This window comes from Leucopleurus acutus (genome assembly GCF_964270905.1).
Source record: "Leucopleurus acutus genome assembly, chromosome: 5".
Lineage (NCBI taxonomy): Eukaryota > Metazoa > Chordata > Mammalia > Artiodactyla > Delphinidae > Leucopleurus > Leucopleurus acutus.
This window is the reverse complement of record NC_139147.1, coordinates 145,039,435-145,062,305: the sequence shown is the minus strand read 5'-3', so window position 1 is coordinate 145,062,305 and position 22,871 is coordinate 145,039,435.

Here is a 22,871-nt window from a genome sequence, read left to right as displayed (position 1 = left end):
CTCAACACCCCATATTAAACGCCTAAGAATGTACCTGACTAGTAAGTATCTTAAAACCTATGGATTGCTATGTCTCTGAAAGAAAATCAAGCGTGTGTACAGGGGCATAAACGCAGCAGTGATAGGATTGGAGAGGTTCGGTGAGCAAATGAAGACCCTTTGAAGTCATATTGCATGGTACCCATTCCACGGGTCTCAACTCTCCAGGTTTAAGGGATTCTTCCTTCAGCTAAAACATGCACGTGGAACCCAGAGTATGATCAACCGTGTGATCGGGAGACGTGTTCCAATATGTCTCAGTTCTCGTCCCCTGGTACTCGGGTGCAACATTCCAGACGCTTTACTAACACTCTCCCCACTTGGAGAGTCAGTGCCTTTAACCTCCTGTTTGGCCCAGTTTGCAATTTCTGCGGAAGATGAACAGGAATAGGGAGAACCAATGAGAGACTAGCTGGAGGTGTCTGGACGGGCAAATTTAACTCTCATTTCCCACCAGGAAGAGGAATTAACCAAAGGCTCAGCGTGCCGTGCCGGAACCAGATTAGGGCCTGAAGCAATCCTGCGGTGTTGCGGCCAGCTCACAAGAAAGCGAGTTGAAGAAAGGAGCTCAGGGGCACTGTAATTCACAAACCTGCAGAGTTATAAATGACAGCTATCGTCCAAAAATATACTGAAGTAAGGCTGCCAAGAGGACTTGAAAGCGGGGCAGAATTGCAGGAAACCGATTTCAGGAGGTAGACTGGAATTGCATTTAAAGCATAGGAAAAGAGGCAGAACGTCCACAATGATGCACTTGGCCAAAAAGGGCGTATGCGTATTTTCGTGCAGGAAAAAACGCATACGCCCTTTTTGGCCAACCAAGCAAGCTTGCAAAGGAAATCTGCACTACAATGAAGTCTCACTTCCCCCCGGTCAAAAGGGCCATCTGAAAAAAGTGTAAAATCCAGAAAGGCAGGACAGGCCATGGAGAACTGGGAGCCTTGTTATGCTGATGGGCGGGATGTAAATTGCCAAGAGCCACTCCGGAGAGGTGTATGGTGTTTCCTGAAACATCTAAAAAACAAAGCAACAGAGCCTAGGGCACTTCCACTTATGGTCCTATAGCTTAGGGAAATTAAAATCAAAAAGACACAGCCACCCCAAAGTTTGGGACGGCTCTGTTTACAAGAACCTCGTTTACGGTACAAGTTCAATATCGCAGAAAGTGAAAAATGGATAAAGAAGTTGTGGTACTTACGTACAATGCAATATCACTCAGCAATGAAATCTATGTCATCAGGCCCATAGCAGCATAATGAGTGGATTCAGGTATGATGATTCTAACTGAAAGAAGTCACACAGAAAAAGAAACATCATAAGATATCACTAATACACGGGATGTAAACTTGGCTACACAGGAACTGGATTACAAAACAGAACAGGGTCTCAAATTTAGAAAACCAACTTATGCTTGCTTAAGGGGAAAGGTGAGTTGGGGTGCTGCATAAAACCAGAGATTGAAATGAGCACAGATAAAGTTCCTTAAGCCAAATATAGAATAGACAAGAACTACTCCTTGCTCAACGAAATGGACTCAACACCCCATATTAAACGCCTAAGAATGTACCTGACTAGTAAGTATCTTAAAACCTATGGATTGCTATGTCTCTGAAAGAAAATCAAGCGTGTGTACAGGGGCACAAATGCAGCAGTGATAGGATTGGAGAGGTTCGGTGAGCAAATGAAGACCCTTTGAAGTCATATTGCATGGTACCCATTCCACGGGTCTCAACTCTCCAGGTTTAAGGGATTCTTCCTTCAGCTAAAACATGCACGTGGAACCCAGAGTATGATCAACCGTGTGATCGGGAGACGTGTTCCAATATGTCTCAGTTCTCGTCCCCTGGTACTCGGGTGCAACATTCCAGACGCTTTACTAACACTCTCCCGACTTGGAGAGTCAGTGCCTTTAACCTCCTGTTTGGCCCAGTTTGCAATTTCTGCGGAAGATGAACAGGAATAGGGAGAACCAATGAGAGACTAGCTGGAGGTGTCTGGACGGGCAAATTTAACTCTCATTTCCCACCAGGAAGAGGAATTAACCAAAGGCTCAGCGTGCCGTGCCGGAACCAGATTAGGGCCTGAAGCAATCCTGCGGTGTTGCGGCCAGCTCACAAGAAAGCGAGTTGAAGAAAGGAGCTCAGGGGCACTGTAATTCACAAACCTGCAGAGTTATAAATGACAGCTATCGTCCAAAAATATACTGAAGTAAGGCTGCCAAGAGGACTTGAAAGCGGGGCAGAATTGCAGGAAACCGATTTCAGGAGGTAGACTGGAATTGCATTTAAAGCATAGGAAAAGAGGCAGAACGTCCACAATGATGCACTTGGACAAAAAGGGCGTATGCGTTATTTCCTGAATATATTCAGGAAAAAACGCATACACCCTTTTTGGCCAACCAAGCAAGCTTGCAAAGGAAATCTGCACTACAATGAAGTCTCACTGCCCCCCGGTCAAAAGGGCCATCTGAAAAAAGTGTAAAATCCAGAAAGGCAGGACAGGCCATGGAGAACTGGGAGCCTTGTTATGCTGATGGGCGGGATGTAAATTGCCAAGAGCCACTCCGGAGAGGTGTATGGTGTTTCCTGAAACATCTAAAAAACAAAGCAACAGAGCCTAGGGCACTTCCACTTATGGTCCTATAGCTTAGGGAAATTAAAATCAAAAAGACACAGCCACCCCAAAGTTTGGGACGGCTCTGTTTACAAGAACCTCGTTTACGGTACAAGTTCAATAGCGCAGAAAGTGAAAAATGGATAAAGAAGTTGTGGTACTTACGTACAATGCAATATCACTCAGCAATGAAATCTATGTCATCAGGCCCGTAGCAGCATAATGAGTGGATTCAGGTATGATGATTCTAACTGAAATAAGTCACACAGAAAAAGAAACATCATAAGATATCACTAATACACGGAATGTAAACTTGGCTACACAGGAACTGGATTACAAAACAGAACAGGGTCTCAAATTTAGAAAACCAACTTATGCTTGCTTAAGGGGAAAGGTGAGTTGGGGTGCTGCATCAAACCAGAGATTGAAATGAGCACAGATAAAGTTCCTTAAGCCAAATATGGAATAGACAAGAACTACTCCTTGCTCAACGAAATGGACTCAACACCCCATATTAAACGCCTAAGAATGTACCTGACTAGTAAGTATCTTAAAACCTATGGATTGCTATGTCTCTGAAAGAATATCAAGCGTGTGTACAGGGGCATAAACGCAGCAGTGATAGGATTGGAGAGGTTCGGTGAGCAAATGAAGACCCTTTGAAGTCATATTGCATGGTACCCATTCCACGGGTCTCAACTCTCCAGTTTTAAGGGATTCTTCCTTCAGCTAAAACATGCACGTGGAACCCAGAGTATGATCAACCGTGTGATCGGGAGACGTGTTCCAATATGTCTCAGTTCTCGTCCCCTGGTACTCGGGTGCAACATTCCAGACGCTTTACTAACACTCTCCCCACTTGGAGAGTCAGTGCCTTTAACCTCCTGTTTGGCCCAGTTTGCAATTTCTGCGGAAGATGAACAGGAATAGGGAGAACCAATGACAGACTAGCTGGAGGTGTCCAGACGGGCAAATTTAACTCTCATTTCCCACCAGGAAGAGGAATTAACCAAAGGCTCAGCGTGCCGTGCCGGAACCAGATTAGGGCCTGAAGCAATCCTGCGGTGTTGCGGCCAGCTCACAAGAAAGCGAGTTGAAGAAAGGAGCTCAGGGGCACTGTAATTCACAAACCTGCAGAGTTATAAATGACAGCTATCGTCCAAAAATATACTGAAGTAAGGCTGCCAAGAGGACTTGAAAGCGGGGCAGAATTGCAGGAAACCGATTTCAGGAGGTAGACTGGAATTGCATTTAAAGCATAGGAAAAGAGGCAGAACGTCCACAATGATGCACTTGGCCAAAAAGGGCGTATGCGTTTTTTCCTGAATATATTCAGGAAAAAACGCATACACCCTTTTTGGCCAACCAAGCAAGCTTGCAAAGGAAATCTGCACTACAATGAAGTCTCACTTCCCGCCAGTCAAAGGGGCCATCTGAAAAAAGTGTAAAATCAAGAAAGGCAGGACAGGCCATGGAGAACTGGGAGCCTTGTTATGCTGATGGGCGGGATGTAAATTGCCAACAGCCACTCGGGAGAGGTGTATGGTGTTTCCTGAAACATCTAAAAAACAAAGCAACAGAGCCTAGGGCACTTCCACTTATGGTCCTATAGCTTAGGGAAATTAAAATCAAAAAGACACAGCCACCCCAAAGTTTGGGACAGCTCTGTTTACAAGAACCTCGTTTACGGTACAAGTTCAATATCGCAGAAAGTGAAAAATGGATAAAGATGTTGTGGTACTTACGTACAATGCAATATCACTCAGCAATGAAATCTATGTCATCAGGCCCGTAGCAGCATAATGAGTGGATTCAGGTATGATGATTCTAACTGAAATAAGTCACACAGAAAAAGAAACATCATAAGATATCACTAATACACGGAATGTAAACTTGGCTACATAGGAACTGGATTACAAAACAGAACAGGGTCTCAAATTTAGAAAACCAACTTATGCTTGCTTAAGGGGAAAGGTGAGTTGGGGTGCTGCATCAAACCAGAGATTGAAATGAGCACAGATAAAGTTCCTTAAGCCAAATATGGAATAGACAAGAACTACTCCTTGCTCAACGAAATGGACTCAACACCCCATATTAAACGCCTAAGAATGTACCTGACTAGTAAGTATCTTAAAACCTATGGATTGCTATGTCTCTGAAAGAAAATCAAGCGTGTGTACAGGGGCATAAACGCAGCAGTGATAGGATTGGAGAGGTTCGGTGAGCAAATGAAGACCCTTTGAAGTCATATTGCATGGTACCCATTCCACGGGTCTCAACTCTCCAGTTTTAAGGGATTCTTCCTTCAGCTAAAACATGCACGTGGAACCCAGAGTATGATCAACCGTGTGATCGGGAGACGTGTTCCAATATGTCTCAGTTCTCGTCCCCTGGTACTCGGGTGCAACATTCCAGACGCTTTACTAACACTCTCCCCACTTGGAGAGTCAGTGCCTTTAACCTCCTGTTTGGCCCAGTTTGCAATTTCTGCGGAAGATGAACAGGAATAGGGAGAACCAATGAGAGACTAGCTGGAGGTGTCTGGACGGGCAAATTTAACTCTCATTTCCCACCAGGAAGAGGAATTAACCAAAGGCTCAGCGTGCCGAGCCAGAACCAGATTAGGGCCTGAAGCAATCCTGCGGTGTTGCGGCCAGCTCACAAGAAAGCGAGTTGAAGAAAGGAGCTCAGGGGCACTGTAATTCACAAACCTGCAGAGTTATAAATGACAGCTATCGTCCAAAAATATACTGAAGTAAGGCTGCCAAGAGGACTTGAAAGCGGGGCAGAATTGCAGGAAACCGATTTCAGGAGGTAGACTGGAATTGCATTTAAAGCATAGGAAAAGAGGCAGAACGTCCACAATGATGCACTTGGACAAAAAGGGCGTATGCGTTTTTTCCTGAATATATTCAGGAAAAAACGCATACGCCCTTTTTGGCCAACCAAGCAAGCTTGCAAAGGAAATCTGCACTACAATGAAGTCTCACTTCCCCCCGGTCAAAAGGGCCATATGAAAAAAGTGTAAAATCCAGAAAGGCAGGACAGGCCATGGAGAACTGGGAGCCTTGTTATGCTGATGGGCGGGATGTAAATTGCCAACAGCCACTCGGGAGAGGTGTATGGTGTTTCCTGAAACATCTAAAAAACAAAGCAACAGAGCCTAGGGCACTTCCACTTATGGTCCTATAGCTTAGGGAAATTAAAATCAAAAAGACACAGCCACCCCAAAGTTTGGGACAGCTCTGTTTACAAGAACCTCGTTTGCGGTACAAGTTCAATATCGCAGAAAGTGAAAAATGGATAAAGAAGTTGTGGTACTTACGTACAATGCAATATCACTCAGCAATGAAATCTATGTCATCAGGCCCGTAGCAGCATAATGAGTGGATTCAGGTATGATGATTCTAACTGAAATAAGTCACACAGAAAAAGAAACATCATAAGATATCACTAATACACGGAATGTAAACTTGGCTACACAGGAACTGGATTACAAAACAGAACAGGGTCTCAAATTTAGAAAACCAACTTATGCTTGCTTAAGGGGAAAGGTGAGTTGGGGTGCTGCATAAAACCAGAGATTTAAATGAACACAGATAAAGTTCCTTAAGCCAAATATGGAATAGACAAGAACTACTCCTTGCTCAACGAAATGGACTCAACACCCCATATTAAACGCCTAAGAATGTACCTGACTAGTAATTATCTTAAAACCTATGAATTGCTATGTCTCTGAAAGAAAATCAAGCGTGTGTACAGGGGCATAAACGCAGCAGTGATAGGATTGGAGAGGTTCGGTGAGCAAATGAAGACCCTTTGAAGTCATATTGCATGGTACCCATTCCACGGGTCTCAACTCTCCAGGTTTAAGGGATTCTGCCTTCAGGTAAAACATGCACGTGGAACCCAGAGTATGATCAACCGTGTGATCGGGAGACATGTTCCAATATGTCTCAGTTCTCGTCCCCTGGTACTCGGGTGCAACATTCCAGACGCTTTACTAACACTCTCCCGACTTGGAGAGTCAGTGCCTTTAACCTCCTGTTTGGCCCATTTGCAATTTCTGAGGAAGATGAACAGGAATAGGGAGAACCAATGAGAGACTAGGTGGAGGTGTCTGGACGGGCAAATTTAACTCTCATTTCCCACCAGGAAGAGGAATTAACCAAAGGCTCAGCGTGCCGTGCCGGAACCAGATTAGGGCCTGAAGCAATCCTGCGGTGTTGCGGCCAGCTCACAAGAAAGCGAGTTGAAGAAAGGAGCTCAGGGGCACTGTAATTCACAAACCTGCAGAGTTATAAATGACAGCTATCGTCCAAAAATATACTGAAGTAAGGCTGCCAAGAGGACTTGAAAGCGGGGCAGAATTGCAGGAAACCGATTTCAGGAGGTAGACTGGAATTGCATTTAAAGCATAGGAAAAGAGGCAGAACGTCCACAATGATGCACTTGGCCAAAAAGGGCGTATGCGTTTTTTCCTGAATATATTCAGGAAAAAACGCATACACCCTTTTTGGCCAACCAAGCAAGCTTGCAAAGGAAATCTGCACTACAATGAAGTCTCACTTCCCGCCAGTCAAAGGGGCCATCTGAAAAAAGTGTAAAATCAAGAAAGGCAGGACAGGCCATGGAGAACTGGGAGCCTTGTTATGCTGATGGGCGGGATGTAAATTGCCAACAGCCACTCGGGAGAGGTGTATGGTGTTTCCTGAAACATCTAAAAAACAAAGCAACAGAGCCTAGGGCACTTCCACTTATGGTCCTATAGCTTAGGGAAATTAAAATCAAAAAGACACAGCCACCCCAAAGTTTGGGACAGCTCTGTTTACAAGAACCTCGTTTACGGTACAAGTTCAATATCGCAGAAAGTGAAAAATGGATAAAGAAGTTGTGGTACTTACGTACAATGCAATATCACTCAGCAATGAAATCTATGTCATCAGGCCCGTAGCAGCATAATGAGTGGATTCAGGTATGATGATTCTAACTGAAATAAGTCACACAGAAAAAGAAACATCATAAGATATCACTAATACACGGAATGTAAACTTGGCTACACAGGAACTGGATTACAAAACAGAACAGGGTCTCAAATTTAGAAAACCAACTTATGCTTGCTTAAGGGGAAAGGTGAGTTGGGGTGCTGCATAAAACCAGAGATTGAAATGAGCACAGATAAAGTTCCTTAAGCCAAATATGGAATAGACAAGAACTACTCCTTGCTCAACGAAATGGACTCAACACCCCATATTAAACGCCTAAGAATGTACCTGACTAGTAAGTATCTTAAAACCTATGGATTGCTATGTCTCTGAAAGAAAATCAAGCGTGTGTACAGGGCCATAAACGCAGCAGTGATAGGATTGGAGAGGTTCGGTGAGCAAATGAAGACCCTTTGAAGTCATATTGCATGGTACCCATTCCACGGGTCTCAACTCTCCAGGTTTAAGGGATTCTTCCTTCAGCTAAAACATGCACGTGGAACCCAGAGTATGATCAACCGTGTGATCGGGAGACGTGTTCCAATATGTCTCAGTTCTCGTCCCCTGGTACTCGGATGCAACATTCCAGACGCTTTACTAACACTCTCCCGACTTGGAGAGTCAGTGCCTTTAACCTCCTGTTTGGCCCAGTTTGCAATTTCTGCGGAAGATGAACAGGAATAGGGAGAACCAATGAGAGACTAGCTGGAGGTGTCTGGACGGGCAAATTTAACTCTCATTTCCCACCAGGAAGAGGAATTAACCAAAGGCTCAGCGTGCCGTGCCGGAACCAGATTAGGGCCTGAAGCAATCCTGCGGTGTTGCGGCCAGCTCACAAGAAAGCGAGTTGAAGAAAGGAGCTCAGGGGCACTGTAATTCACAAACCTGCAGAGTTATAAATGACAGCTATCGTCCAAAAATATACTGAAGTAAGGCTGCCAAGAGGACTTGAAAGCGGGGCAGAATTGCAGGAAACCGATTTCAGGAGGTAGACTGGAATTGCATTTAAAGCATAGGAAAAGAGGCAGAACGTCCACAATGATGCACTTGGACAAAAAGGGCGTATGCGTTATTTCCTGAATATATGCAGGAAAAAACGCATACACCCTTTTTGGCCAACCAAGCAAGCTTGCAAAGGAAATCTGCACTACAATGAAGTCTCACTGCCCCCCGGTCAAAAGGGCCATCTGAAAAAAGTGTAAAATCCAGAAAGGCAGGACAGGCTATGGAGAACTGGGAGCCTTGTTATGCTGATGGGCGGGATGTAAATTGCCAAGAGCCACTCCGGAGAGGTGTATGGTGTTTCCTGAAACATCTAAAAAACAAAGCAACAGAGCCTAGGGCACTTCCACTTATGGTCCTATAGCTTAGGGAAATTAAAATCAAAAAGACACAGCCACCCCAAAGTTTGGGACGGCTCTGTTTACAAGAACCTCGTTTACGGTACAAGTTCAATAGCGCAGAAAGTGAAAAATGGATAAAGAAGTTGTGGTACTTACGTACAATGCAATATCACTCAGCAATGAAATCTATGTCATCAGGCCCGTAGCAGCATAATGAGTGGATTCAGGTATGATGATTCTAACTGAAATAAGTCACACAGAAAAAGAAACATCATAAGATATCACTAATACACGGAATGTAAACTTGGCTACACAGGAACTGGATTACAAAACAGAACAGGGTCTCAAATTTAGAAAACCAACTTATGCTTGCTTAAGGGGAAAGGTGAGTTGGGGTGCTGCATCAAACCAGAGATTGAAATGAGCACAGATAAAGTTCCTTAAGCCAAATATGGAATAGACAAGAACTACTCCTTGCTCAACGAAATGGACTCAACACCCCATATTAAACGCCTAAGAATGTACCTGACTAGTAAGTATCTTAAAACCTATGGATTGCTATGTCTCTGAAAGAATATCAAGCGTGTGTACAGGGGCATAAACGCAGCAGTGATAGGATTGGAGAGGTTCGGTGAGCAAATGAAGACCCTTTGAAGTCATATTGCATGGTACCCATTCCACAGGTCTCAACTCTCCAGGTTTAAGGGATTCTGCCTTCAGGTAAAACATGCACGTGGAACCCAGAGTATGATCAACCGTGTGATCGGGAGACGTGTTCCAATATGTCTCAGTTCTCGTCCCCTGGTACTCGGGTACAACATTCCACACGCTTTACTAACACTCTCCCGACTTGGAGAGTCAGTGCCTTTAACCTCCTGTTTGGCCCAGTTTGCAATTTCTGCGGAAGATGAACAGGAATAGGGAGAACCAATGAGAGACTAGGTGGAGGTGTCTGGACGGGCAAATTTAACTCTCATTTCCCACCAGGAAGAGGAATTAACCAAAGGCTCAGCGTGCCGTGCCGGAACCAGATTAGGGCCTGAAGCAATCCTGCGGTGTTGCGGCCAGCTCACAAGAAAGCGAGTTGAAGAAAGGAGCTCAGGGGCACTGTAATTCACAAACCTGCAGAGTTATAAATGACAGCTATCGTCCAAAAATATACTGAAGTAAGGCTGCCAAGAGGACTTGAAAGCGGGGCAGAATTGCAGGAAACCGATTTCAGGAGGTAGACTGGAATTGCATTTAAAGCATAGGAAAAGAGGCAGAACGTCCACAATGATGCACTTGGCCAAAAAGGGCGTATGCGTATTTTCGTGCAGGAAAAAACGCATACGCCCCTTTTGGCCAACCAAGCAAGCTTGCAAAGGAAATCTGCACTACAATGAAGTCTCACTTCCCGCCAGTCAAAGGGGCCATCTGAAAAAAGTGTAAAATCCAGAAAGGCAGGACAGGCCATGGAGAACTGGGAGCCTTGTTATGCTGATGGGCGGGATGTAAATTGCCAACAGCCACTTGGGAGAGGTGTATGGTGTTTCCTGAAACATCTAAAAAACAAAGCAACAGAGCCTAGGGCACTTCCACTTATGGTCCTATAGCTTAGGGAAATTAAAATCAAAAAGACACAGCCACCCCAAAGTTTGGGACAGCTCTGTTTACAAGAACCTCGTTTACGGTACAAGTTCAATATCGCAGAAAGTGAAAAATGGATAAAGATGTTGTGGTACTTACGTACAATGCAATATCACTCAGCAATGAAATCTATGTCATCAGGCCTGTAGCAGCATAATGAGTGGATTCAGGTATGATGATTCTAACTGAAATAAGTCACACAGAAAAAGAAACATCATAAGATATCACTAATACACGGAATGTAAACTTGGCTACATAGGAACTGGATTACAAAACAGAACAGGGTCTCAAATTTAGAAAACCAACTTATGCTTGCTTAAGGGGAAAGGTGAGTTGGGGTGCTGCATCAAACCAGAGATTGAAATGAGCACAGATAAAGTTCCTTAAGCCAAATATGGAATAGACAAGAACTACTCCTTGCTCAACGAAATGGACTCAACACCCCATATTAAACGCCTAAGAATGTACCTGACTAGTAAGTATCTTAAAACCTATGGATTGCTATGTCTCTGAAAGAAAATCAAGCGTGTGTACAGGGGCATAAACGCAGCAGTGATAGGATTGGAGAGGTTCGGTGAGCAAATGAAGACCCTTTGAAGTCATATTGCATGGTACCCATTCCACGGGTCTCAACTCTCCAGGTTTAAGGGATTCTTCCTTCAGCTAAAACATGCACGTGGAACCCAGAGTATGATCAACCGTGTGATCGGGAGACGTGTTCCAATATGTCTCAGTTCTCGTCCCCTGGTACTCGGGTGCAACATTCCAGACGCTTTACTAACACTCTCCCCACTTGGAGAGTCAGTGCCTTTAACCTCCTGTTTGGCCCAGTTTGCAATTTCTGCGGAAGATGAACAGGAATAGGGAGAACCAATGAGAGACTAGCTGGAGGTGTCTGGACGGGCAAATTTAACTCTCATTTCCCACCAGGAAGAGGAATTAACCAAAGGCTCAGCGTGCCGAGCCAGAACCAGATTAGGGCCTGAAGCAATCCTGCGGTGTTGCGGCCAGCTCACAAGAAAGCGAGTTGAAGAAAGGAGCTCAGGGGCACTGTAATTCACAAACCTGCAGAGTTATAAATGACAGCTATCGTCCAAAAATATACTGAAGTAAGGCTGCCAAGAGGACTTGAAAGCGGGGCAGAATTGCAGGAAACCGATTTCAGGAGGTAGACTGGAATTGCATTTAAAGCATAGGAAAAGAGGCAGAACGTCCACAATGATGCACTTGGACAAAAAGGGCGTATGCGTTTTTTCCTGAATATATTCAGGAAAAAACGCATACGCCCTTTTTGGCCAACCAAGCAAGCTTGCAAAGGAAATCTGCACTACAATGAAGTCTCACTTCCCCCCGGTCAAAAGGGCCATCTGAAAAAAGTGTAAAATCCAGAAAGGCAGGACAGGCCATGGAGAACTGGGAGCCTTGTTATGCTGATGGGCGGGATGTAAATTGCCAACAGCCACTCGGGAGAGGTGTATGGTGTTTCCTGAAACATCTAAAAAACAAAGCAACAGAGCCTAGGGCACTTCCACTTATGGTCCTATAGCTTAGGGAAATTAAAATCAAAAAGACACAGCCACCCCAAAGTTTGGGACAGCTCTGTTTACAAGAACCTCGTTTGCGGTACAAGTTCAATATCGCAGAAAGTGAAAAATGGATAAAGAAGTTGTGGTACTTACGTACAATGCAATATCACTCAGCAATGAAATCTATGTCATCAGGCCCGTAGCAGCATAATGAGTGGATTCAGGTATGATGATTCTAACTGAAATAAGTCACACAGAAAAAGAAACATCATAAGATATCACTAATACACGGAATGTAAACTTGGCTACACAGGAACTGGATTACAAAACAGAACAGGGTCTCAAATTTAGAAAACCAACTTATGCTTGCTTAAGGGGAAAGGTGAGTTGGGGTGCTGCATAAAACCAGAGATTTAAATGAACACAGATAAAGTTCCTTAAGCCAAATATGGAATAGACAAGAACTACTCCTTGCTCAACGAAATGGACTCAACACCCCATATTAAACGCCTAAGAATGTACCTGACTAGTAATTATCTTAAAACCTATGAATTGCTATGTCTCTGAAAGAAAATCAAGCGTGTGTACAGGGGCATAAACGCAGCAGTGATAGGATTGGAGAGGTTCGGTGAGCAAATGAAGACCCTTTGAAGTCATATTGCATGGTACCCATTCCACGGGTCTCAACTCTCCAGGTTTAAGGGATTCTGCCTTCAGGTAAAACATGCACGTGGAACCCAGAGTATGATCACCCGTGTGATCGGGAGACATGTTCCAATATGTCTCAGTTCTCGTCCCCTGGTACTCGGGTGCAACATTCCAGACGCTTTACTAACACTCTCCCGACGTGGAGAGTCAGTGCCTTTAACCTCCTGTTTGGCCCATTTGCAATTTCTGAGGAAGATGAACAGGAATAGGGAGAACCAATGAGAGACTAGGTGGAGGTGTCTGGACGGGCAAATTTAACTCTCATTTCCCACCAGGAAGAGGAATTAACCAAAGGCTCAGCGTGCCGTGCCGGAACCAGATTAGGGCCTGAAGCAATCCTGCGGTGTTGCGGCCAGCTCACAAGAAAGCGAGTTGAAGAAAGGAGCTCAGGGGCACTGTAATTCACAAACCTGCAGAGTTATAAATGACAGCTATCGTCCAAAAATATACTGAAGTAAGGCTGCCAAGAGGACTTGAAAGCGGGGCAGAATTGCAGGAAACCGATTTCAGGAGGTAGACTGGAATTGCATTTAAAGCATAGGAAAAGAGGCAGAACGTCCACAATGATGCACTTGGCCAAAAAGGGCGTATGCGTTTTTTCCTGAATATATTCAGGAAAAAACGCATACGCCCTTTTTGGCCAACCAAGCAAGCTTGCAAAGGAAATCTGCACTACAATGAAGTCTCACTTCCCGCCAGTCAAAGGGGCCATCTGAAAAAAGTGTAAAATCAAGAAAGGCAGGACAGGCCATGGAGAACTGGGAGCCTTGTTATGCTGATGGGCGGGATGTAAATTGCCAACAGCCACTCGGGAGAGGTGTATGGTGTTTCCTGAAACATCTAAAAAACAAAGCAACAGAGCCTAGGGCACTTCCACTTATGGTCCTATAGCTTAGGGAAATTAAAATCAAAAAGACACAGCCACCCCAAAGTTTGGGACAGCTCTGTTTACAAGAACCTCGTTTACGGTACAAGTTCAATATCGCAGAAAGTGAAAAATGGATAAAGAAGTTGTGGTACTTACGTACAATGCAATATCACTCAGCAATGAAATCTATGTCATCAGGCCCGTAGCAGCATAATGAGTGGATTCAGGTATGATGATTCTAACTGAAATAAGTCACACAGAAAAAGAAACATCATAAGATATCACTAATACACGGAATGTAAACTTGGCTACACAGGAACTGGATTACAAAACAGAACAGGGTCTCAAATTTAGAAAACCAACTTATGCTTGCTTAAGGGGAAAGGTGAGTTGGGGTGCTGCATAAAACCAGAGATTGAAATGAGCACAGATAAAGTTCCTTAAGCCAAATATGGAATAGACAAGAACTACTCCTTGCTCAACGAAATGGACTCAACACCCCATATTAAACGCCTAAGAATGTACCTGACTAGTAAGTATCTTAAAACCTATGGATTGCTATGTCTCTGAAAGAAAATCAAGCGTGTGTACAGGGCCATAAACGCAGCAGTGATAGGATTGGAGAGGTTCGGTGAGCAAATGAAGACCCTTTGAAGTCATATTGCATGGTACCCATTCCACGGGTCTCAACTCTCCAGGTTTAAGGGATTCTTCCTTCAGCTAAAACATGCACGTGGAACCCAGAGTATGATCAACCGTGTGATCGGGAGACGTGTTCCAATATGTCTCAGTTCTCGTCCCCTGGTACTCGGGTGCAACATTCCAGACGCTTTACTAACACTCTCCCGACTTGGAGAGTCAGTGCCTTTAACTTCCTGTTTGGCCCAGTTTGCAATTTCTGCGGAAGATGAACAGGAATAGGGAGAACCAATGAGAGACTAGCTGGAGGTGTCTGGACGGGCAAATTTAACTCTCATTTCCCACCAGGAAGAGGAATTAACCAAAGGCTCAGCGTGCCGAGCCGGAACCAGATTAGGGCCTGAAGCAATCCTGCGGTTTTGCGGCCAGCTCACAAGAAAGCGAGTTGAAGAAAGGAGCTCAGGGGCACTGTAATTCACAAACCTGCAGAGTTATAAATGACAGCTATCGTCCAAAAATATACTGAAGTAAGGCTGCCAAGAGGACTTGAAAGCGGGGCAGAATTGCAGGAAACCGATTTCAGGAGGTAGACTGGAATTGCATTTAAAGCATAGGAAAAGAGGCAGAACGTCCACAATGATGCACTTGGACAAAAAGGGCGTATGCGTTTTTTCCTGAATATATTCAGGAAAAAACGCATACGCCCTTTTTGGCCAACCAAGCAAGCTTGCAAAGGAAATCTGCACTACAATGAAGTCTCACTGCCCCCCGGTCAAAAGGGCCATCTGAAAAAAGTGTAAAATCCAGAAAGGCAGGACAGGCCATGGAGAACTGGGAGCCTTGTTATGCTGATGGGCGGGATGTAAATTGCCAACAGCCACTCGGGAGAGGTGTATGGTGTTTCCTGAAACATCTAAAAAACAAAGCAACAGAGCCTAGGGCACTTCCACTTATGGTCCTATAGCTTAGGGAAATTAAAATCAAAAAGACACAGCCACCCCAAAGTTTGGGACAGCTCTGTTTACAAGAACCTCGTTTACGGTACAAGTTCAATATCGCAGAAAGTGAAAAATGGATAAAGAAGTTGTGGTACTTACGTACAATGCAATATCACTCAGCAATGAAATCTATGTCATCAGGCCCGTAGCAGCATAATGAGTGGATTCAGGTATGATGATTCTAACTGAAATAAGTCACACAGAAAAAGAAACATCATAAGATATCACTAATACACGGAATGTAAACTTGGCTACACAGGAACTGGATTACAAAACAGAACAGGGTCTCAAATTTAGAAAACCAACTTATGCTTGCTTAAGGGGATAGGTGAGTTGGGTTGCTGCATAAAACCAGAGATTTAAATGAACACAGATAAAGTTCCTTAAGCCAAATATGGAATAGACAAGAACTACTCCTTGCTCAACGAAATGGACTCAACACCCCATATTAAACGCCTAAGAATGTACCTGACTAGTAAGTATCTTAAAACATATGGATTGCTATGTGTCTGAAAGAAAATCAAGCGTGTGTACAGGGGCATAAACGCAGCAGTGATAGGATTGGAGAGGTTCGGTGAGCAAATGAAGACCCTTTGAAGTCATATTGCATGGTACCCATTCCACGGGACTCAACTCTCCAGGTTTAAGGGATTCTGCCTTCAGGTAAAACATGCACATGGAACCCAGAGTATGATCAACCGTGTGGTCGGGAGACATGTTCCAATATGTCTCAGTTCTCGTCCCCTGGTACTCGGGTGCAACATTCCAGACGCTTTACTAACACTCTCCCGACGTGGAGAGTCAGTGCCTTTAACCTCCTGTTTGGCCCATTTGCAATTTCTGAGGAAGATGAACAGGAATAGGGAGAACAAATGAGAGACTAGGTGGAGGTGTCTGGACGGGCAAATTTAACTCTCATTTCCCACCAGGAAGAGGAATTAACCAAAGGCTCAGCGTGCCGTGCCGGAACCAGATTAGGGCCTGAAGCAATCCTGCGGTGTTGCGGCCAGCTCACAAGAAAGCGAGTTGAAGAAAGGAGCTCAGGGGCACTGTAATTCACAAACCTGCAGAGTTATAAATGACAGCTATCGTCCAAAAATATACTGAAGTAAGGCTGCCAAGAGGACTTGAAAGCGGGGCAGAATTGCAGGAAACCGATTTCAGGAGGTAGACTGGAATTGCATTTAAAGCATAGGAAAAGAGGCAGAACGTCCACAATGATGCACTTGGCCAAAAAGGGCGTATGCGTTTTTTCCTGAATATATCAGGAAAAAACGCATACGCCCTTTTTGGCCAACCAAGCAAGCTTGCAAAGGAAATCTGCACTACAATGAAGTCTCACTTCCCACCGGTCAAAAGGGCCATCTGAAAAAAGTAAAATACACAAAGGCAGGACAGGCCATGGAGAACTGGGAGCCTTGTTATGCTGATGGGCGGGATGTAAATTGCCAACAGCCACTCGGGAGAGGTGTATGGTGTTTCCTGAAACATCTAAAAAACAAAGCAACAGAGCCTAGGGCACTTCCACTTATGGTCCTATAGCTTAGGGAAATTAAAATCAAAAAGACACAGCCACCCCAAAGTTTGGGACGGCTCTGTTTACAAGAACCTCGTTTACGGAACAAGTTCAATATCGCAGAAAGTGAAAAATGGATAAAGAAGTTGTGGTACTTACGTACAATGCAATATCACTCAGCAATGAAATCTATGTCATCAGGCCCGTAGCAGCATAATGAGTGGATTCAGGTATGATGATTCTAACTGAAATAAGTCACACAGAAAAAGAAACATCATAAGATATCACTAATACACGGAATGTAAACTTGGCTACACAGGAACTGGATTACAAAACAGAACAGGGTCTCAAATTTAGAAAACCAACTTATGCTTGCTTAAGGGGAAAGGTGAGTTGGGGTGCTGCATCAAACCAGAGATTGAAATGAGCACAGATAAAGTTCCTTAAGCCAAATATGGAATAGACAAGAACTACTCCTTGCTCAACGAAATGGACTCAACACCCCATATTAAACGCCTAAGAATGTACCTGACTAGTAAGTATCTTAAAACCTATGGATTGCTATGTCTCTGAAAGAAAATCAAGCGTGTGTACAGGGGCACAAACGCAGCAGTGATAGGATTGGAGAGGTTCGGTGAGCAAATGAAGACCCTTTGAAGTCATATTGCATGGTACCCATTCCACGGGTCTCAACTCTCCAGGTTTAAGGGATTCTTCCTTCAGCTAAAACATGCACGTGGAACCCAGAGTATGATCAACCGTGTGATCGGGAGACGTGTTCCAATATGTCTCAGTTCTCGTCCACTGTTACTCGGGTGCAACATTCCAGACGCTTTACTAACACTCTCCCGACTTGGAGAGTCAGTGCCTTTAACCTCCTGTTTGGCCCAGTTTGCAATTTCTGCGGAAGATGAACAGGAATAGGGAGAACCAATGAGAGACTAGCTGGAGGTGTCTGGACGGGCAAATTTAACTCTCATTTCCCACCAGGAAGAGGAATTAACCAAAGGCTCAGCATGCCGTGCCGGAACCAGATTAGGGCCTGAAGCAATCCTGCGGTGTTGCGGCCAGCTCACAAGAAAGCGAGTTGAAGAAACGAGCTCAGGGGCACTGTAATTCACAAACCTGCAGAGTTATAAATGACAGCTATCGTCCAAAAATATACTGAAGTAAGGCTGCCAAGAGGACTTGAAAGCGGGGCAGAATTGCAGGAAACCGATTTCAGGAGGTAGACTGGAATTGCATTTAAAGCATAGGAAAAGAGGCAGAACGTCCACAATGATGCACTTGGCCAAAAAGGGCGTATGCGTATTTTCGTGCAGGAAAAAACGCATACGCCCTTTTTGGCCAACCAAGCAAGCTTGCAAAGGAAATCTGCACTACAATGAAGTCTCACTTCCCGGCAGTCAAAGGGGCCATCTGAAAAAAGTGTAAAATCCAGAAAGGCAGGACAGGCCATGGAGAACTGGGAGCCTTGTTATGCTGATGGGCGGGATGTAAATTGCCAACAGCCACTCGGGAGAGGTGTATGGTGTTTCCTGAAACATCTAAAAAACAAAGCAACAGAGCCTAGGGCACTTCCACTTATGGTCCTATAGCTTAGGGAAATTAAAATCAAAAAGACACAGCCACCCCAAAGTTTGGGACAGCTCTGTTTACAAGAACCTCGTTTACGGTACAAGTTCAATATCGCAGAAAGTGAAAAATGGATAAAGAAGTTGTGGTACTTACGTACAATGCAATATCACTCAGCAATGAAATCTATGTCATCAGGCCCGTAGCAGCATAATGAGTGGATTCAGGTATGATGATTCTAACTGAAATAAGTCACACAGAAAAAGAAACATCATAAGATATCACTAATACACGGAATGTAAACTTGGCTACACAGGAACTGGATTACAAAACAGAACAGGGTCTCAAATTTAGAAAACCAACTTATGCTTGCTTAAGGGGAAAGGTGAGTTGGGGTGCTGCATCAAACCAGAGATTGAAATGAGCACAGATAAAGTTCCTTAAGCCAAATATGGAATAGACAAGAACTACTCCTTGCTCAACGAAATGGACTCAACACCCCATATTAAACGCCTAAGAATGTACCTGACTAGTAAGTATCTTAAAACCTATGGATTGCTATGTCTCTGAAAGAAAATCAAGTGTGTGTACAGGGGCATAAACGCAGCAGTGATAGGATTGGAGAGGTTCGGTGAGCAAATGAAGACCCTTTGAAGTCATATTGCATGGTACCCATTCCACGGGTCTCAACTCTCCAGGTTTAAGGGATTCTTCCTTCAGCTAAAACATGCACGTGGAACCCAGAGTATGATCAACCGTGTGATCGGGAGACGTGTTCCAATATGTCTCAGTTCTCGTCCCCTGGTACTCGGGTGCAACATTCCAGACGCTTTACTAACACTCTCCCGACTTGGAGAGTCAGTGCCTTTAACCTCCTGTTTGGCCCAGTTTGCAATTTCTGCGGAAGATGAACAGGAATAGGGAGAACCAATGAGAGACTAGGTGGAGGTGTCCAGACGGGCAAATTTAACTCTCATTTCCCACCAGGAAGAGGAATTAACCAAAGGCTCAGCGTGCCATGCCGGAACCACACTAGGACCAGAAGCAATCCTGCGGTGTTGCGGCCAGCTCACAAGAAAGCGAGTTGAAGAAAGGAGCTCAGGGGCACTGTAATTCACAAACCTGCAGAGTTATAAAGGACAGCTATCTTCCAAAAATATATTGAAGTAAGGCTGCCAAGAGGAGTTGAAAGGGGGGCAGAATTGCAGGAAACCGATTTCAGGAGGTAGACTGGAATTGCATGTAAAGCATAGGAAAAGAGGCAGAACGTCCACAATGATGCACTTGGCCAAAAAGGGCGTATGCGTTTTTTCCTGAATATATTCAGGAAAAAACGCATACGCCCTTTTTGGCCAACCAAGCAAGCTTGCAAAGGAAATCTGCACTACAATGAAGTCTCACTGCCCCCCGGTCAAAAGGGCCATCTGAAAAAAGTGTAAAATCCAGAAAGGCAGGACAGGCCATGGAGAACTGGGAGCCTTGTTATGCTGATGGGCGGGATGTAAATTGCCAACAGCCACTCGGGAGAGGTGTATGGTGTTTCCTGAAACATCTAAAAAACAAAGCAACAGAGCCTAGGGCACTTCCACTTATGGTCCTATAGCTTAGGGAAATTAAAATCAAAAAGACACAGCCACCCCAAAGTTTGGGACGGCTCTGTTTACAAGAACCTCGTTTACGGTACAAGTTCAATATCGCAGAAAGTGAAAAATGGATAAAGAAGTTGTGGTACTTACGTACAATGCAATATCACTCAGCAATGAAATCTATGTCATCAGGCCCGTAGCAGCATAATGAGTGGATTCAGGTATGATGATTCTAACTGAAATAAGTCACACAGAAAAAGAAACATCATAAGATATCACTAATACACGGAATGTAAACTTGGCTACACAGGAACTGGATTACAAAACAGAACAGGGTCTCAAATTTAGAAAACCAACTTATGCTTGCTTAAGGGGAAAGGTGAGTTGTGGTGCTGCATAAAACCAGAGATTTAAATGAACACAGATAAAGTTCCTTAAGCCAAATATAGAATAGACAAGAACTACTCCTTGCTCAACGAAATGGACTCAACACCCCATATTAAATGCCTAAGAATGTACCTGACTAGTAATTATCTTAAAACCTATGGATTGCTATGTCTCTGAAAGAAAATCAAGCGTGTGTACAGGGGCATAAACGCAGTAGTGATAGGATTGGAGAGGTTCGGTGAGCAAATGAAGACCCTTTGAAGTCATATTGCATGGTACCCATTCCACGGGTCTCAACTCTCCAGGTTTAAGGGATTCTTCCTTCAGCTAAAACATGCACGTGGAACCCAGAGTATGATCAACCGTGTGATCGGGAGACGTGTTCCAATATGTCTCAGTTCTCGTCCCCTGGTACTCGGGTGCAACATTCCAGACGCTTTACTAACACTCTCCCGACTTGGAGAGTCAGTGCCTTTAACCTCCTGTTTGGCCCAGTTTGCAATTTCTGCGGAAGATGAACAGGAATAGGGAGAACCAATGAGAGACTAGCTGGAGGTGTCTGGACGGGCAAATTTAACTCTCATTTCCCACCAGGAAGAGGAATTAACCAAAGGCTCAGCGTGCCGTGCCGGAACCAGATTAGGGCCTGAAGCAATCCTGCGGTGTTGCGGCCAGCTCACAAGAAAGCGAGTTGAAGAAAGGAGCTCAGGGGCACTGTAATTCACAAACCTGCAGAGTTATAAATGACAGCTATCGTCCAAAAATATACTGAAGTAAGGCTGCCAAGAGGACTTGAAAGCGGGGCAGAATTGCAGGAAACCGATTTCAGGAGGTAGACTGGAATTGCATTTAAAGCATAGGAAAAGAGGCAGAACGTCCACAATGATGCACTTGGCCAAAAAGGGCGTATGCGTTTTTTCCTGAATATATTCAGGAAAAAACGCATACGCCCTTTTTGGCCAACCAAGCAAGCTTGCAAAGGAAATCTGCACTACAATGAAGTCTCACTTCCCCCCGGTCAAAAGGGCCATCTGAAAAAAGTGTAAAATCCAGAAAGGCAGGACAGGCCATGGAGAACTGGGAGCCTTGTTATGCTGATGGGCGGGATGTAAATTGCCAACAGCCACTCGGGAGAGGTGTATGGTGTTTCCTGAAACATCTAAAAAACAAAGCAACAGAGCCTAGGGCACTTCCACTTATGGTCCTATAGCTTAGGGAAATTAAAATCAAAAAGACACAGCCACCCCAAAGTTTGGGACAGCTCTGTTTACAAGAACCTCGTTTACGGTACAAGTTCAATATCGCAGAAAGTGAAAAATGGATAAAGAAGTTGTGGTACTTACGTACAATGCAATATCACTCAGCAATGAAATCTATGTCATCAGGCCCGTAGCAGCATAATGAGTGGATTCAGGTATGATGATTCTAACTGAAATAAGTCACACAGAAAAAGAAACATCATAAGATATCACTAATACACGGAATGTAAACTTGGCTACACAGGAACTGGATTACAAAACAGAACAGGGTCTCAAATTTAGAAAACCAACTTATGCTTGCTTAAGGGGAAAGGTGAGTTGGGGTGCTGCATCAAACCAGAGATTGAAATGAGCACAGATAAAGTTCCTTAAGCCAAATATGGAATAGACAAGAACTACTCCTTGCTCAACGAAATGGACTCAACACCCCATATTAAACGCCTAAGAATGTACCTGACTAGTAAGTATCTTAAAACCTATGGATTGCTATGTCTCTGAAAGAAAATCAAGCGTGTGTACAGGGGCACAAACGCAGCAGTGATAGGATTGGAGAGGTTCGGTGAGCAAATGAAGACCCTTTGAAGTCATATTGCATGGTACCCATTCCACGGGTCTCAACTCTCCAGGTTTAAGGGATTCTTCCTTCAGCTAAAACATGCACGTGGAACCCAGAGTATGATCAACCGTGTGATCGGGAGACGTGTTCCAATATGTCTCAGTTCTCGTCCACTGTTACTCGGGTGCAACATTCCAGACGCTTTACTAACACTCTCCCGACTTGGAGAGTCAGTGCCTTTAACCTCCTGTTTGGCCCAGTTTGCAATTTCTGCGGAAGATGAACAGGAATAGGGAGAACCAATGAGAGACTAGCTGGAGGTGTCTGGACGGGCAAATTTAACTCTCATTTCCCACCAGGAAGAGGAATTAACGAAAGGCTCAGCGTGCCGTGCCGGAACCAGATTAGGGCCTGAAGCAATCCTGCGGTGTTGCGGCCAGCTCACAAGAAAGCGAGTTGAAGAAAGGAGCTCAGGGGCACTGTAATTCACAAACCTGCAGAGTTATAAATGACAGCTATCGTCCAAAAATATACTGAAGTAAGGCTGCCAAGAGGACTTGAAAGCGGGGCAGAATTGCAGGAAACCGATTTCAGGAGGTAGACTGGAATTGCATTTAAAGCATAGGAAAAGAGGCAGAACGTCC